We start from the raw sequence: 18,725 nt of genomic DNA, 5'->3' as shown, positions 1-18,725 counted from the left end.
AATGAACAAAAGGATGAACAGCAAGATGAACAGTAAGATGAACAGCAAAATGAACAGCAGGATGAACAGCAAGATGAACAACAAGATGAACAACAAGATGAACAGTAGGATGAACAACAAGATGAACAACAAGATGAACAACAAGATGAACAGTAGGATGAACAGTAGGATGAACAGTAGGATGAACAACAAGATGAACAACAAGATGAACAGTAGGATGAACAACAAGATGAACAACAAGATGAACAACAAGATGAACAGTAGGATGAACAGTAGGATGAACAGTAGGATGAACAGTAGGATGAACAACAAGATGAACAGCAAGATGAACAGTAGGATAAACAGTAGGATGAACAGTAGAAAGAACAACAAGATGAACAACAAGATGAACAACAAGATGAACAGTAGAATGAATGGAAGGATGAACAGCAAGATGAACAACAAGATGACCAGTAGGATGAACAGTAGGATGAACAGTAGTATGAACAACAAGATGAACGGAAGGATGAACAGTAGGATGAACAACAAGATGAACAACAAGATGAACAGTAGGATAAACAGTAGGATGAACAGTAGGATGAACAGTAAGATGAACAACAAGATGAAGAACAAGATGAACAACAAGATGAAGAACAAGATGAACAACAAGATGAACAGAAGGATGAACAGTAGGATAAACAGCAAGATGAACAGTATGATGAACAGCAAGATGAACATCAAGATGAAGAGTAGGATGAACAATTGGACGAACAGTAGGATGAACAACAAGTTGAACAACAAGATGAAGAGCAAGATGAACAACAAGGTGAACAGTAGGATGGACAGTAGGATGAACAGCAAGATGAACAGTAGGTTGAACAAGAAAATTAACAAGAAGATGAACAATATCGTCTGCTATTATCCTCAGTAATTTTCCATCCAAGTTGTCAGACCTCAGTGGCTTGTCATTGTTGATAATCATTTTTTCACCTCTTCCACACTAACTTTACGGAATGTAAAATTACAGTGCTTGTCTTTCATAATTTGGTCAGTTTTATTTGGTTGTGTAGTGTCAGCATTTGTTGCTGGCATGTTATGCCTAAATTTGCTAATCTTGCCAATGAAAAAAAATATTAAAGTAGTTGGCGCTATTAGTTGGTTTTGTGATGAATGAGCCGTCTGTTTCAAAGAATGATGGAGCTGAATTTGCCTTTTTTCCCAGAATTTCATTTAAGGTGCTCCAAAGCTTTTTACTATCATTCTTTATTTCATTTATCTTGCTTTCATAGTGTAGTTTATTTAATTTTTTTATTCAGTTTAGTCACATGATTTCTCAAGATGAACAGTAGTAACAGTACTTTTTCACACAAATTATTAAGCATTTCACAAATGTTATCCAGACACTGACTGTTAGCTCTTGGTGGTCTGAAGCAGCTTCCCACCAGAAAGGGCTTTAAGTGAGGCAGATGTACCTGCAGCCATATTACTTCATCAGTATTTGACATGAGATCCTCTCTAATCTTTACAGGAATGTGGTTCTGAATATAAACAGCAACACCTCCCCCATTGGCATTTCTATCTTTTCTATAAATGTTAAGACCTTGTATTGCTACCACTGTATCGTCAAAGATACTATCTAAGTGAGTTTCAGAATATGTATGTCATCTGTTACTAGAAAATTATTGATTTCATGAACCTTGTTTCTTATTAAGCTACATATATTAACGTGGGCTATTTTGAGCACTTTTCTTCTGGGATGCTTACTTGCTTTCATTGCTTTACTGGGAAGCTTAGCAGCAGTAGATGTGCTCATGTTATTTATTTAACTCTGTGTCACAATGGTGGGGATTAGTTGAGCTGGGCTTGGGTCATTGATAGGTCATTGTCTCAATGCAGCCATATAGTGCTGTGAAAGGATCCAGGATGACAATGATTTGGGTGGATCCCATCCTCCTTATAAAATGTGTTTTGTTTCCAAAAGGTATCGAAACTGTCAACAAAAGTTACACCCATTGAGCTGCAATAATCAAGTAGCCAGCTGTGAAGAGAAAGAATCCTCCTAAAGCTCAGCCCATCCAATCCATTACCTTGACAGGATGTCATATGGGGGGTGAGGAAACACCTGCTTAGCCCATCCAATCCAAAGCGGTGATTTAGTTAGGGGGGGGGGGGCTTTCTGCTCAGCCCATCCAATCCATTACCTTGTCAGGATGTCATATGGGGGGTAAGCGAACACCTGCCCTGCACGCCTCCTCTACTGCAGAATGGGGAGAAGTAATCCTGGAGGTTGGATCACCTACTCCCTGCACGCCTCCTCTACTGCATGTTACCTTTGCTTGGGTATCATTTGTAATAGCGTCGTAAGATGTGATATGTCCTCTCTGGGGTTGTAAGTCATAGTGTATCCTGTCACTCCTCTGGAGGTCGGGTTACAGTATATCTTATTAAATATGGGTATATCTTATTAAAATGGGTTTTCAGCTTCTATTCATGACCTTGTGAGTCAAATGATCACAATAGCAGCCATTTGAAATGATGTATTACACAATAGCTGTTTGGTTGGAAATGTCTATCCCTGTATGTATGACCTATGTGTGACCTTCACAGAGGAGGCTTATTGTGGAAGCAGAGAAGTTTGTCTGTAGCATTTTAAATGCACAGACTCTGAGCTGTGTGTGTGTGTGTGTGTGTGTGTGTGTGTGTGTGTGTCTGTCTGTCTGTGTGTCTGTCTGTGTGTCTGTCTGTGTGTCTGTCTGTCTGTGTGTCTGTGTGTCTGTCTGTCTGTCTGTCTGTCTGTCTGTCTGTCTGTCTGTCTGTCTGTCTGTCTGTCTGTCTGTCTGTCTGTCTGTCTGTCTGTCTGTCTGTCTGTCTGTCTGTCTGTGTGTCTGTCTGTGTGTGTGTGTCTGTGTCTGTGTCTGTGTCTGTGTCTGTGTCTGTGTCTGTGTGTATTTACCCATGATATTAGAGTGTATAGGTTGATAAATAGCTTCAGTATATCCCCCTGCTGTTTGTTATGTGTGTCATGCTTGATTTGCACGTTGCCGAGGCAGCAGTTGCTCTTCGCATTTCCATGGTGGCAAGGACTAATTAATGAAGAAGAACATTTCACTGAGGATGACAGACCTCCAAACAAATGAAAATAAACATACAGGTTTCCTATTGTTTGACTTAACACTTCACTGTACAACCTACAACCTATTCACTTGTTGAATTATCATGTATAGGCTGTTTATATACATTTACTTACTCTTCTGTATCTATTCTCAACATATTCCTTTAAGACAATATCATATGAGTATAGTATTATTTTTCTCAAATTAGTTAAGGTAATTACTTAAGGTAATTAGTTAGCCAATAGTGATTGAGCAATTGCTGCATGGATCTAATTTGACTGAACTACCCCAAGTGGCTTTCTCTCCCTGCCAAATGGTAGTCTGGTAAAATTAGCTTTGTTATGCTATGTTTATCATGACCTTGACCCAACAATACTGTATACAGTAGATGGACAGTGTGAAAGTGGCTGCATCCACACACAGCCAATTGATTACTAATCAATGATCCCTGGGCTGTCTCTGGCTCTGTTAATTCCACTGTGTGCTCACGAGCTGCAGCAGACAAAAAACAAATATGTTTCTCATTAATCAAAGAGGCACCTAAGAACACAGACGTCATCTGGCCTGGTGTTCTGCAGTAGAACTATGATTGTCTGAAGTGGAGTATTCTCTTTATTCCCCAGTGCAGATAAGAGTGTTTATTTTCAGAGTAGATTATCATAATTCCTAGTGTGCTTTGCCTTCGCAGGCCGTGAGGCAATCACACAAAGCAATTTGGAATGTCTTTTTATATTTCAGCGTTACCAAAGATACAAATTCATTACCAAAATTAATTTGTAGCACATTTTAAAGTGCCTTTGACTCCTGAGAGTTGAATGCAGAACAGGTCTCCTAGGCTATGTTAGAATGGGGTAAATGCATCCAAGCAGCTTTATATGGAAGTCCATTAACTATTATTGTACATATGTGACATTTATTGAGCATTGGTATGACTGAAAATGTTGTCCATATCCATTCACAACCCTGGCCTGTTCGAGATGGGAAAATTGATCACTTGTGGTGGTGTTTGTGACTGGAACAATTTAAAGAACCAACTTGACTTGCAGCCTGACTCTCTAGCCAACATGGAAAAACTTCTAAAAACAGGAAAGGCAAATGAAAACATTTGACCCACAAATGCGTTTCGAATTTAGACAAGATAGACAAAACAATGTTTATACAACTGGGAAATTCAAGGAAGACTGATTATCCCTCCAGGGGTTTTGACCCTCCAATTGGAAAATGCTGCGCTATAGTAGCTTTACTTTGATCCTCAGCTGGCACCAACTGCAGACAACTCTCAAAGCCTGAAACACCCGCTCAAGAAAATCACTATTTACTGCACTCAGAATGAAACGTTTCATTAGATCAGTAGATTATGCTATGTTTCAACCATTATATAATCACATTTCTGAATCAATTATTAGTAGGCCTAATGTTGATGTTTTCTATGTGGAGGTGCAAGAGTAATGCCATTTTTCAGCAGTACGGGTTTCTTTTGTGAAGGAACAGTTCAAATAACCAACATGATTTGCATCCTGACTGACTCTCATATTGGTTGTACTCGTTGGGGAATTCCAGCCTATAAAAGAGGATGGAGTGTGAACTGTTTCTCTATCTCTCTCTCTCTCTCTCTCTCTCTCTCTCTCTCTCTCTCTCTCTCTCTCTCTCTCTCTCTCTCTCTCTCTCTCTCTCTCTCTCTCTCTCTCGAGCACACTCACACAAAACACATGGAAAGCATGCGTGAAGATACATATTATGCACACACCATCACCAAAATGACATTAGGCAAGTGTAATTAATGCTGTCTGAATATAAAGTAGACCTATCAAATGCTCTCGGAGCTTCTGAATAAATGAATCTTCTTCCCCTTTAATTTGCCCTTCTAATCTCTCCAGCGAACATGGAACCACTTCCAAAAACAGGAAAGGAAAATGAAAACATGATGTTTGTCAAAGTGTGAGATCAGATCCTGGGTATGTAGTGACGTCTATTCATAGATATCAAGGGAAGCCAGGCTTCCCCCCAAAAAATTGACCTAGATAAAACATACAAAATAATGTATGTTTTGTCTCTCTGTGTTTCATAAATGTCCTTCAATTCGCAGGAGGCTGAATGTATCTCACCACAGAAAGCATCCAAGTGAACGAAACAGCGGCCCTCTTTCTCAGTATGTGTAGCGTATCTATCTGATGATGTCTGGTCAAAAAGAATATGACATTATTGTCGCCTGTAGCATTGAACGCAAGGGAAGCCAGCGAGCATTTGGCCTCCCTTGATAAAGAAAGTATAAAATAATAGCCAATCAGCGTTGAGCTAAACTCAGTGAGCTCAGCTGTGAATGGTCCTGGTGCATCAAAAAAAAGGAAGCGAGTTTGGATTTGCCTTCAGCCCAATCACATCACATCAGAAGCCAAACGGCATTGATAGAAAAAAATCTAGAATTTTTGCATCTCTTTGTGTCATTGTCCTCCGGTGGCTATCTAGCTAACTAAAATTGTCCCTTTCCCATGAAAGGAAGTTAGGCTAGCAAGCATGCATTTAGTCAGGTAGCCTAGGACAACAAAAATGAAAGTGTGTAAGGATGACATTCCTATACCATTAAGGCAACATGAAATATGAGAAGGGTGTAGGGTGAGTGAACATGTTTTTTGTACTTGCACACACGAACACAAACACAGATATCAGAACCATGAAGAACCACATATTTAGCTTACGTTGATTGGACTAAATAGTTTTTGGTATCTTTTAGTTGTCACTGTACTAGACTGTACATAGGTGATTAGATGATGTTGAAATGTTGAAGTTGAAATGGTGCTGGAATAGTGTAGGCAGCTCCTGTTTTCTTTGCTACTTGCAGTAACTCTTCGTGGTTCCAAATCAATAGTTGTTTAGTAGTCCAAATGTCAGAAACATTAACTTGCTTGACAATGGTGTCGATCATGTAACTGTTTGTTACATGCAATATGTTTTGTGGACTTCAGATGTTGCTCTCCGGACTGTCTCGGACTTAGGCCTATATATCAAAGTGTCAAGGCATATGAACTAACAGGTTATAGAGCAAACAACGGAATTATCACAACACATAGGTTGTAATATTGCTTTTTCTTCTGGAATAGCTTCCCTGGTGATTTTACCCACGGTTACTACTGCGGGTGGGTCAGACATGGTTTACAGGGAGATCAGATCCCGGGTGGGTCAGACATGGTTCTATCAGGTTTCAGGTAAGATCCAAGTGCAGACTGTGTTGAAGTAACAATGTTTATTGCAACAACAGGGGCAGGCAAACGACAGGTCAAGGCAGGCAGTGGTCGATAATCCAGAGTAGTGGGGCCAAAGTACAGGACGGCAGGTAGGCCCAGGGTCAGGTCAGGCAGAGGTCGGTAAATCCAGAGTAGGGGCAAAGGCACAGGACGGCAGGCAGGCTTAGAGTCAGGACAGGCAAGGGTCAAAACCAGGAGGGTGAGAAAAAGAGAGACTGGGGGAAAGCAGGAGCCTAGACAAAAAGCTGGTTGACTTTAACAAACAAGACGAACTGGCATGGAGAGCACGAAAACACAGGTAAGAATACCCAGGGGAAAAGTGGAGAAGATGGGCGACACCTGAAGGGGGAGGGGTGGAGACAAGCACAAGGACAGGTGAAACAGATCAGGGTGTGACAGGTTCAGGACAGTGACTCCCACAATGTTTACAGGGAGATTAGATCACAGGCAGGTCAGACATGGTTCAGGACAGTGACTCGCACAATGTTTACAGGGAGATTAGATCACAGGCAGGTCAGACATGGTTCTGGACAGTGACTCACGTAATGTTTACAGGGAGATTAGATCACAGGCGGGTCAGACATGGTTCAGGACAGTGACTCACGTAATGTTTACAGGGAGATTAGATCACAGGCGGGTCAGACATGGTTCAGGACAGTGACTCACGTAATGTTTACAGGGAGATTAGATCACAGGCGGGTCAGACATGGTTCTGGACAGTGACTCACGTAATGTTTACAGGGAGATTAAATCACAGGCAGGTCAGACATGATTCAGGACAGTGACTCACGTAATGTTTACAGGGAGATTAGATCACAGGCAGGTCAGACATGGTTCAGGACAGTGACTCCCTCAATGTCTATAGGGATAAATACACACTGGTTAGTGCTTACACAAATGCCCCTTCGAAATTACAGATTTAAATTCAATTTACTCTGAGCTGAAGATGTGAATTTCAATTTGAAGAGAGAGTAGGGGGAGAGTGGGGAGAGAGAGACTGTATCACAGTTTCCATGGTAATCTATTCAGAAGAGAAAGTCCCTGATAAAATTAAAAGGGTATTTTTTCTGTATCTGTCACTTTGTTGATCCAACGCTAAAGTGATTGAAAAGCACCCTCACATTCAAAACAAAGAGCCTATTACTTCTTTGAACGATTTGAAAAGTGCTATTCACTATTTGTGACACGATTCAGGAAACTAGGCGTATGTCGCAAGTCATGAATTCAAAGGAGAGCTGTTTGAATGTAAAAAATATTTTTGGGATCAAAATGCGTTTTTTGGCAGAAATGCCTTCTCGAACATTTGAACTTCCATGTGCCTTAATATCAAACTTGTATGCCATCTGTAAATATGAATACAATTGTTAAATTATGAGCCTAGTTGGCTTAGTCACAGAAAAAGTGAACAACCTTCCCGCCAGCCATGATTGGCTGAGATAATGAGTTGGCTGGACATGCCGAGAGTTGAGTTTGTATTGGTCTGCCGTATAGCTCGCATCTGTCTATTTGAGCTGGTCAGTATGTCTGGGTCATCATGTCAAACGCTGCTTTTTTTAAAAATGTATCGTGTAGTACTAGCTGGCTGGCTCGCTAACTAATGTTATGTCATGCGTTGGGATTCATTGTTTACCTAGCTAGTTATCTAGCTACATTTCTTAACAAAAGACTCTTGTCTTAGTGTGCCAAAGCGCAGAATAACTGATTCATTTTTGAACGCTGATCACTGGTGTCAGTAAATGTCAGCAACAAAGCGTATTCAATTGTTGCCAGCAGCACTGTTGCAGTCACCAACGCTCTGGATAACATGAAAACTGCCTAACCCGCTCTGCTAGGGGGAGTAAAATGGTCAGAGTGTCACAGTATCTAACGAAGGTGGCGCCCCTCCTCGGTCGGGCGGCGCTCGCCGGTCGTCGTCGCCGGCCTATTAGCTGCCACCGATCGTTGTTTCTGTGTCTGTTGGTTTTGTCTGTCGATCCCGCACCTGTTTTGTGTTTTTCATTAGTGGGGGGTTATTTAATGTGTATTTTCAGTTGGGGTTCTCGTGCGGGATTGTTCGTTTGTTCATGAAGGACAGTTGTGTTACCTCCGATTTAGGAAGTCATTATATTGCCGGGCTGCGCCCCGCGCGCTGTTTGTTTTTTTGTGCGCTTCTTTGATTTCCTTTTTTTTGAGAGAAGTGTTTTCTCCTGGCGGACTTCGCCACTCGCCCTGTGCCCAACGGCTATTGCGACTGGTATTGCCTATTAAAACTCAGTTGCTCCGGCCCTCTGTCTCCTGCTCCTGATTTCATATATCCACTGGTCCTAGACGCTCGTGACAGAATCCCGCACCACCAAAATGGAATCAGCAGGAGCAGAAGCGCCGTCCATGGCTGAGCAGGTGTCTCAACACGCCAGCCTCCTCCACCGCCTAGGCTCGGCCATGGACCAGGTGTTGGCCAGGTTGGAGAATTGGGAGAGAGGTGCTTCCCCAGCTGGACCAGCTCCGGTCCCTCACCCTGCGCCCCTACACACACCCCCTGAAGCGGGCGCCGGTGGTATCCGGATTACTCCTCCCCGGGAGTTCGATGGGACGGCCGCTGGGTGCAAGGGGTTCTTGCTCCAATTGGAACTCTACCTGGCGACCGTCCGCCCCCCCCCCTCCGACGAAGAGAGGGTGAGCGTCCTCGTCTCCTGTCTCACGGGTCGAGCCCTAGAATGGGCCAATGCGGTCTGGGATGGCCCAGACTCGGCTCGGGGCGACTACCCAGAGTTCAACCGCCGCTTCCGGGCGGTTTTCGATCATCCCCCGGAGGGCAGGGCGGCGGGTGAGCGGTTATTCCATTTGAGACAGGAGACGAGGAGCGCTCAGGATTTCGCCCTAGAATTCCGGACTCTCGCCGCTGGATCGGGGTGGAACGAGCGGGCCTTGATAGACCACTATAGGTGTAGCCTTCGCGAGGACGTCCGCCGGGAGCTGGCCTGTAGGGACAACGCCTCCACCCTCGACCAACTGGTGGACTTGTCCATTAGACTGGACAACCTGCTGGCTTCCCGGGGACGTTCCAGTCGGGGCCTGTTCGTTCCGCCTCCCAGTTCCCCCGCTCCACAGCCCATGGAGATAGGGGGGGCTGCGTCGAGGAGGACCGGAGGGGGGGGTCTCTCCTGCACCCGATGTGGACGCAGAGGACACACTGTGGACCGGTGCTGGAGTGATCCCCCCGGGAGTTCGGAGGGCAGGCAGAGCACTACTTCGAAACCCCAGGTGAGTCCGCACCAGCCACACCCAGAGCCCCCTGTCGACCACATGTACACCTCGGTTTGTTTTCCAGATTTTTCCCCTCACTTCCAGTATAAGGCACTAGTCGATTCAGGTGCAGCTGGGAGTTTTATGGACCTTGGGTTAGCTAAGAGGTTAGGGATTCCCCTGGTTCAGCTGGACCACCCCTTCCCCGTGCACGCCTTAGATAGTCGACCGCTAGGGTCAGGCCAGGTAGGGGAGGTCACAGTGCCACTGGTGATGCAGACGTGGGGGGGTCATGAGGAGCGTATCAGCCTGTTCCTCATTGACTCCCCAGCGTTTCCGGTGGTACTGGGAATCCCCTGGCTGGCTACGCACAACCCTCAGATTTTGTGGAGACAGAGGGCTCTGACGGGGTGGTCGAGGGAGTGCTCAGGTAGGTGCATAGGAGTTTCCATCGGTGCGACTACGGTGGAGAGTCCAGACCAAGTCTCCACCGTGCACATTCCCTCAGAGTATGCCGATTTAGCTATCGCCTTCAGTAAGACGAAGGCGACTCTATTACCACCCCATCGACGAGGGGATTGTGCGATAAACCTCCAGGCCGACGCGGTTCTTCCTAGGAGTCACGTGTATCCTCTGTCTCAGGAGGAGACAGTGGCTATGGATACATACGTCACTGAGTCCTTGAGACAGGGATACATTCGGCCCTCTAAATCCCCCGTCTCCTCGAGCTTCTTTTTCGTGAAGAAGAAGGAGGGAGGTCTGCGCCCGTGCATTGACTATAGAGGTCTAAATGCTATCACAGTGGGTTTCAGTTACCCACTACCTCTCATTGCTACGGCAGTGGAGTCATTTCACGGGGCGCGCTTCTTCACGAAGTTAGATCTCAGGAGCGCATATAACCTGGTGCGTATCCGAGATGGAGACGAGTGGAAAACCGCATTTAGTACCACATCGGGCCATTATGAGTACCTCGTCATGCCGTATGGGTTAAAGAACGCTCCCGCTGTCTTCCAATCCTTTGTGGACGAGGTCCTTCGGGACATGCTCGGGCAGGGTGTGGTGGTGTACATCGATGACATCCTGATTTGCTCCGCCACACGCGCCGAGCATGTGTCCCTGGTGCGTAAAGTGCTTGGGCGGCTGCTGGAGCATAACCTATACGTCAAGGCGGAGAAATGTGAGTTCTTCAAAAGAGCCGTCTCATTTCTAGGATATCGCATTTCCACCTCGGGGGTGGAGGTGGAGTGTGACCGCGTGACGGCTGTGCGTAATTGGCCAACCCCAGCCACTGTGAAGGAGGTACAGCGGTTCTTGGGGTTCGCTAATTATTATCGGAGGTTTATCCGGGGTTTTGGTCAGGTGGCGGCTCCCATTACCTCACTGTTGAAGGGGGGGCCGGTGCGGCTACGATGGTCAGCAGAGGCGGACAGAGCCTTCCTTCGTCTGAAGGCTCTGTTTACCAACGCACCTGTCCTGGCGCACCCGGACCCCTCTTTGCCATTCATAGTGGAGGTGGACGCGTCCGAGGCTGGGGTAGGAGCTGTGCTATCGCAGCGCTCGGGCGTTCCTCCGAAGCTCCGCCCATGTGCCTTCTTTTCTAAGAAGCTGAGCCCGGCGGAGCGCAACTATGATGTGGGGGACCGGGAGCTGTTAGCTGTGGTCAGGGCTTTGACGGTGTGGAGACATTGGCTTGAGGGGGCACGTCACCCTTTTCTCATCTGGACCGACCACCGTAACCTGGAGTATATCCGGGCAGCGAGGAGGCTTAACCCCCGTCAGGCAAGGTGGGCCATGTTTTTTACGAGGTTTAACTTCACTCTCTCGTACATTCCAGGTTCCCGGAACTGGAAGGCTGACGCACTGTCGCGTCTCTACGACACCGAGGAGCGGACCATCGATCCTACTCCCATACTTCCCGCCTCCTGTCTGGTGGCGCCGGTGGTATGGGAGGTGGATGCGGACATCGAGCGGGCAGGTCGGTCAGAACCCACTCCACCGCAGTGTCCCGTGGGTCTGAAATACGTTCCGCTTGGTGTTCGCGATCGACTGATCCGATGGTCCCACACTCTACCCTCCTCGGGTCATCCTGGGGTGGAACGGACAGTGCGGGGCCTGAAGGGAAGGTACTGGTGGCCCACCTTGACTGAGGATGTTCGGCGTTATGTCTCTTCCTGTTCGGTGTGCGCTCAGTGCAAGGCTCCTAGGCACCTGCCTCGAGGGAAATTACAGCCCCTCCCTGTTCCGCAGCGACCTTGGTCTCACCTCTCGGTGGATTTCCTCACGGATCTCCCGCCGTCCCAGGGGAATACGGCGATCCTGGTCGTTGTGGACAGGTTCTCTAAGTCCTGCCGTCTGCTCCCTTTGCCCGGTCTTCCTACGGCCCTGCAGACCGCGGAGGCCCTGTTCACCCATGTCTTCCGGCACTATGGGGTGCCCGAGGACATCGTATCTGATCGGGGTCCCCAGTTCACGTCCAGGGTGTGGAGATCGTTTATGGAGAGGCTGGGGGTCTCGGTCAGCCTGACCTCGGGTTTCCACCCCGAGAGTAATGGGCAGGTAGAACGCCTCAACCAGGAGGTGGGCAGGTTTCTGCGGTCATATTGCCAGGACCGGCCAGGGGAGTGGGCGCAGTTCGTGCCATGGGCCGAGATGGCCCAGAACTCTCAGCGCCACTCCTCTACCAACCTGTCACCCTTCCAGGTGGTCTTGGGATATCAGCTGGTCCTGGTGCCATGGCAACAGAGCCAGACGGAGGCTCCTGCGGTGGAGGCATGGGTGGAGCGCTCTCAGGCGACCTGGAATGGTGTCCAGGAGTGCCTAAGGAGAGCTGTTGAACGCCACAAGGAGAGCGCTGACCACCACCGCAGTGACGCCCCCGTGTATAATCCGGGGGACAGAGTCTGGCTCTCGACGCGGAACCTGCCCCTCCGCCTGCCCTGCCGGAAGTTGGGTCCGCGGTTTGTGGGGCCGTTCAAAGTCCTGAGGAGGATAAACGAGGTGTGTTACAGGTTACAACTCCCTACATATTACCGCATTAACCCCTCGTTTCATGTGTCTCTCCTCAGGCCGGTGGTAGCTGGTCCACTACAGGACGATGAGGTGCTGGAGGTCCCCCCGCCCCCCCTGGACATCGGGGGGGCCCCGGCGTACACAGTCCGAACCATCCTGGACTCCCGACGTCGGGTAGGGGGCCTGCAGTACCTCGTGGACTGGGAGGGGTACGGTCCGGAGGAGAGGTGCTGGGTTCCGGCGGCGGACATTCTAGATCCACCGATGCTACAAGAATTCCACCGTCGCCGTCCGGATTGGCCGGCGCCTCGCCCTCCGGGCCGTCCCCGAGGCCGGCGTCAGGGGAGGGGTACTGTCACAGTATCTAACGAAGGTGGCGCCCCTCCTCGGTCGGGCGGCGCTCGCCGGTCGTCGTCGCCGGCCTATTAGCTGCCACCGATCGTTGTTTCTGTGTCTGTTGGTTTTGTCTGTCGATCCCGCATCTGTTTTGTGTTTTTCATTAGTGGGGGGTTATTTAATGTGTATTTTCAGTTGGGGTTCTCGTGCGGGATTGTTCGTTTGTTCATGAAGGACAGTTGTGTTACCTCCGATTTAGGAAGTCATTATATTGCCGGGCTGCGCCCCGCGCGCTGTTTGTTTTTTTGTGCGCTTCTTTGATTTCCTTTTTTTTGAGAGAAGTGTTTTCTCCTGGCGGACTTCGCCACTCGCCCTGTGCCCAACGGCTATTGCGACTGGTATTGCCTATTAAAACTCAGTTGCTCCGGCCCTCTGTCTCCTGCTCCTGATTTCATATATCCACTGGTCCTAGACGCTCGTGACACAGAGTGGGGTGTTCTCTCATTATGTGTCTGGAAGTAGCTAGCCAATGTTAGCCAGTTAGCTTGGGTGCTTGACTGGAGTTGTGAGGTCAGAGCTTTCGGAACAACCCTACTTATTGGCCAGAGCGTCCAGTGTGTGCTCTGAACGCGAAACGCTCTGAATTTACGAACAGACAATCCGACAGCACAGTTGCAGTCACCAATCCTCTGGATAACATAACAGCCTAACCAGCTCTGCTAGGACGAGTAATGTTCAGTGAGCTGTTCTCTCTCTCTCTCTCTCTCGCTTAGATGTTTGGAAGTAGCTGGCAAGTTAGTGCAGAACGCACAGATTAACCCTTAAAGAGATGGGTGGGGCTAAGGCTTAAGAAGATGTGAACATTGCTGAATAGGTATAGACCAAGAAGGGCTCGCCAATAGTAGTACCAAAACATTGAAATACGGTTTTCTCAAAAGTGAGTTTACAAGTTGATCAACTTTCGAAGCATAATTTTTTTCCCATTGTTTCCTCAAATGCAGTGTATGATATATCATGTTGTAGCTCCGAGTCTCTACTTTTATCCAATGTAAAAAACAGAACTTCAAATGTTGCTACATAAGACCGAATCCAGGTGATGAGTAACATTTTTCCTTTAAGAATAATTTGGTATAACTGTCTCAGGCAAAATGTAACATGTCACCAATTCAACACTTTTCATCTTACATAGGCTTATGATGTGTTGTTGCCATTGAGGCCAAAGGGGCAATAAACAGGATCCTAGGATGAAGTGGTGATCAGCAGGATAACTGCTCTAGATATTTGCATTTAGTCCTTTTTTTATTTATTTTTTATTTTTTTAACCTTTATTTAACCAGGTAGGATTGTTGAGAACAAGTTCTCATTTGCAACTGCGACCTGGCCAAGATAAAGCATAGCGATTTGACACATACAACAACACAGAGTTACACATGGAATAAACAAAACATACAGTCAATAATACAGTAGAACAAAATAAAACAAAAAGTCTATATACAGTGAGTGCAAATGAGGTAAGTTAAGGCAATAAATAGGCCATGGTGGTGAAGTAATTACAATATAGCAATTAAACACTGGAATGGTAGATGTGCAGAAGATGAATGTGCAAGTAGAGATACTGGGGTGCAAAGGAGCAAGATAAATAAATAAATACAGTATCGGGATGAGGTAGGTAGATAGATGGGCTGTTTACAGATGGGCTATGTACAGGTGCAGTGATCTGTGAGCTGCTCTGACAGCTGGTGCTTAAAGCTAGTGGTCTCCAGCTTCAGAGATTTTTGCAGTTCGTTCCAGTCATTGGCAGCGGAGAACTGGAAGGAAAGACGACCAAAGGAGGAATTGGCTTTGGGGGTGACCAGTGAGATATCCCTGCTGGAGCGCGTGCTACGAGTGGGTGCTGCTATGGTGACCAGTGAGCTGAGATAAGAAGGGGCTTTACCTAGCAGAGACTTGTAGATAACCTGTAGCCAGTGGGTTTGGCGACGAGTATGAAGCGAGGGCCAACCAACGAAAGCGTACAGGTCGCAATGGTGGTTAGTGTATGGGTCTTTGGTGACAAAACGGATGGCACTGTGATAGCCTGCATCCAGTTTGTTGAGTAGAGTGTTGGAGGCTAATTTATAGATGACATCACCAAAGTCGAGGATCGGTAGGATGGTCAGTTTTATGAGTGTATGTTTGGCAGCATGAGTGAAGGATGCTTTGTTGCAATATAGGAAGCCGATTCTAGATTTAATTTTGGATTGGAGATGCTTAATGTGAGTCTGGAAGGAGAGTTTACAGTCCAAACAGACACCCAGGTATTTGTAGTTGTCCACGTATTCTAAGTCAGAGCCGTCCAAAGTAGTGATGCTGGACAGGCGAGCAGGTGCGGGCAGTGATCGATTGAATAGCATGCATTTAGTTTTACTTGCGTTTAAGAGCAGTTGGAGGCCACGGAAGGAGAGTTGTATGGCATTAAAGCTCGTCTGGAGGTTAGTTAACACATTGTCCAAAGAGGGGCCAGAAGTATACAGAATGGTGTCGTCTGCGTGGAGGTGGATCAGAGAATCACCAGCAGCAAGAGCAACATCATTGATGTATACAGAGAAGAGAGTCGGCCTGAGAATTGAACCCTGTGGCACACCCATAGAGACTGCCAGGGGTCCGGACAACAGGCCCTCCGATTTGACACACTGAACTCTATCAGAGAAGTAGTTGGTAAACCAGGCGAGGCAATCATTTGAGAAACCAAGGCTGTCGAGTCTGCCAATAAGAATGTGGTGATTGACAGAGTCGAAGGCCTTGGCCAGGTCGATGAATACGGCTGCTCAGTAATGTCTCTTATCGATGGTGCTTATGATGTCGTTTAGGACATTGAGCGTGGCTGAGGTGCACCCATGACCAGCTCTGAAACCAGATTGCATAGTGGAGAAGGTACGGTGGGATTCGAAATGGTCGGTAATCTGTTTTTTTAACTTGGCTTTCGAAGACCTTAGAAAGACAGGGTAGGATAGATATAGGTCTGTAGCAGTTTGGGTCTATAGTGTCACCCCTTTTGAAGAGGAGGATGACCGCGGCAGCTTTCCAACCTTTGGGAATCTCAGACGATACGAAAGAGAGGTTAAACAGGCTAGTAATAGGAGTTGCAACAATTTCGGCAGATCATTTTAGAAAGAGAGGGTCCAGATTGTCTAGCCCGGCTGATTTGTATGGGTCCAGATTTTGCAGCTCTTTCAGAACATCAGCTATCTGGATTTGGGTGAAGGAGAAATGGTGGGGGCATTGGCGGGTTGCTGTGGAGGGTGCCGGGCAGTTGACCAGGATAGGGGTAGCCAGGTGGAAAACATGGCCAGCCGTAGAGAAATGCTTATTGAAATTCTCAATTATAGTGGATTTATCGGTGGTACAGTGTTTCCTAGCCTCAGAGCAGTGGGCAACTGTGAGGAGGTGCTCTTATTCTCCATGGACTTTACAGTGTCCCAGAACCTTTTTGAGTTAGTACTACAGGATGGAAATTTCTGTTTGAAAAAGCTAGCCTCAGCTTTTCTAACTGCCTGTGTATATTTGTTACTAACTTCCCTGAAAAGTTGCATATCACGGGGGCTATTCGATGCTAATGCAGAACGCCACAGGATGCTTTTGTGCTGGTCAATGGCAGACAGGTCTGGAGTGAACCAAGGACTATATCTATTCCTAGTTCTACATTTTTTGAGTGGGGCATGTTTATTTAAGATGGTGAGGAAGGCACTTTTAAAGAATAGCCAGGCATCATCTACTGACGGGATGAGGTCAATGTCATTCCAGGATACCCCGGCCAGATCGATTAGAAAGGCCTGCTCGCAGAAGTGTTTTAGGGAGCGTTTGACAGTGATGAGGGGTGGTCGCAGACCCATTACGGATGCAGGCAATGAGGGAGTGATCGCTGAGATCTTGATTGAAAACAGCAGAGGTGTATTTGGAGGGCGAGTTAGTTAGGATGACATCTATGAGGGTGCCCGTGTTTACGGATTTGGGGTTGTACCTGGTAGGTTCATTGATAATTTGTGTGAGATTGAGGGCATCAAGCTTAAATTGTAGGATGGCCGGGGTGTTAAGCATGTCCCAGTTTAGGTCACCTTGTAGCACGAGCTCAGAAGATAGATGGGGGGCAATCAATTCACATATGGTATCGATGGCACAGCTGGGGGCAGAGGGAGGTCTATAGCAAGCGGCAACAGTGAGAGACTTCTTTCTGGAAAGGTGAATTTTTAGAAGTAGAAGCTCGAATTGTTTGGGTACAGACCAGGGTAGTAATACAGAACTCTGCAGGCTATCTTTGCAGTAGATTGCAACACCGCCCCTTTCGGCAGTTCTATCTTTGCGGAAAATGTTATAGTTAGCGATGGAGATTTAAGGGTTTAGGTGGTTTTCCTAAGCCAGGATTCAGACACGGCTAAGACATCCGGGTTGGCAGAGTGTGCTAAAGCAGTGAGTAAAACAAACTTAGGGAGTAGGCTTCTAATGTTAACATGCATGAAACCAAGGCTTTTACAGTTACAGAAGTCAACAAATGAGAGCACCTGGGGAGTGGGAGTGGAGCTAGGCACTGCAGGACCTGGATTAACCTCCACATCATCAGAGGAACAGAGGAGAAGTAGGATAAGGGTACGGCTAAAGACTATACGAACTGGCCGTCTAGCACGTTAGGAACAGAGAGTAAAAGGAGCAGGTTTCTGGGCACGATAGCATAGATTCAAGGCACAGTGTACAGACAAAGGTAGGGTAGGATGTGAGTACATTGGAGGTAAACCTAGGCATTGAGTAATGATGAGAGAGATATTGTCTCTAGAGACGTTTCAACCAAGTGATGTCATCGCATATGTAGGAGGTGGAACAACATGGTTGGTTAAAGCATATTGAGCAGGGCTAGAGGCTCTACAGTGAAATAAGACAGTAATCACTAACCAGGACAGCAATGGACGAGGCATATTGATATTAGAGAGAGGCATGCGTAGCCAAGTGAACATATGGGTCCAGTGAGTGGTTGAGCTGACTGGGGACACGGCGATTCAGACAGTTAGCAGGCCGATGCTAACAAGCTAACAGTTAGTAGGCCGGGGCTAAACAAGCTAGCAGTTAGCAGACCGGGACTGGCAAGCTAGCAGTTAGCAGACCGGGTTAGCATGCAAGCAGTTGGCAGACCGGGGCTAGCAGTTAGCAGACCGGGGCAGGCAAGCTAGCAGTTAGCAGACCGGGGCAAGCAAGCTAGCAGTTAACAGACTGGGGCTAGCAAGGTAGCCTTTGGGGGACGTTGCGATGGGGGTAAGTCTGTTTTTGCCTCTTCGTGCGGTGACGTTGATAGACCAGTTGTGGAATTAGTAGGGTTCCAAGTAGCTCTAGGTAGCTAGTAGGCCGCGGTTAGCAGAATGGGCCTTCAGCGGACGTCGCACCTGAGGGGCCTGTTGTAATCCTCGGGCAGATTATGTCGGTATTCCAGTCGTAAAGGATCGGCGGGGTTCAGTGCCCCATACCGGCAGTAGAAGGGGTCCGGATATTGTAGCCCAGGAGTGGGCTTCATTGGTAGCACAGGAGCCCTGGCCGGGCTAGCTTCAGGCTAATTGGTGCTTGCTCCGGAATGGAAACGCTAGCCAGGAGTAGTCACCTGGGATTGTGGTTAGCTAGTTGCGAAGATCCAAATGAAAATGTTCAGAGTTTGCGGTAGGAATCCGGGGATATGGGGAGAAAAAATTATTATAATAATAATAGGTCCGTTGTGATCTGGTTGGAGTCATGTTGTTCGAACTGGCGAGAGCTTTCCGAGCTAAAGGTTAGCTGATGACCACTAGCAATGGTTTGCTGACTG

This window comes from Salmo trutta, chromosome 14 (assembly GCF_901001165.1).
Source record: "Salmo trutta chromosome 14, fSalTru1.1, whole genome shotgun sequence".
Lineage (NCBI taxonomy): Eukaryota > Metazoa > Chordata > Actinopteri > Salmoniformes > Salmonidae > Salmo > Salmo trutta.
This window is presented reverse-complemented; position numbering follows the sequence as displayed.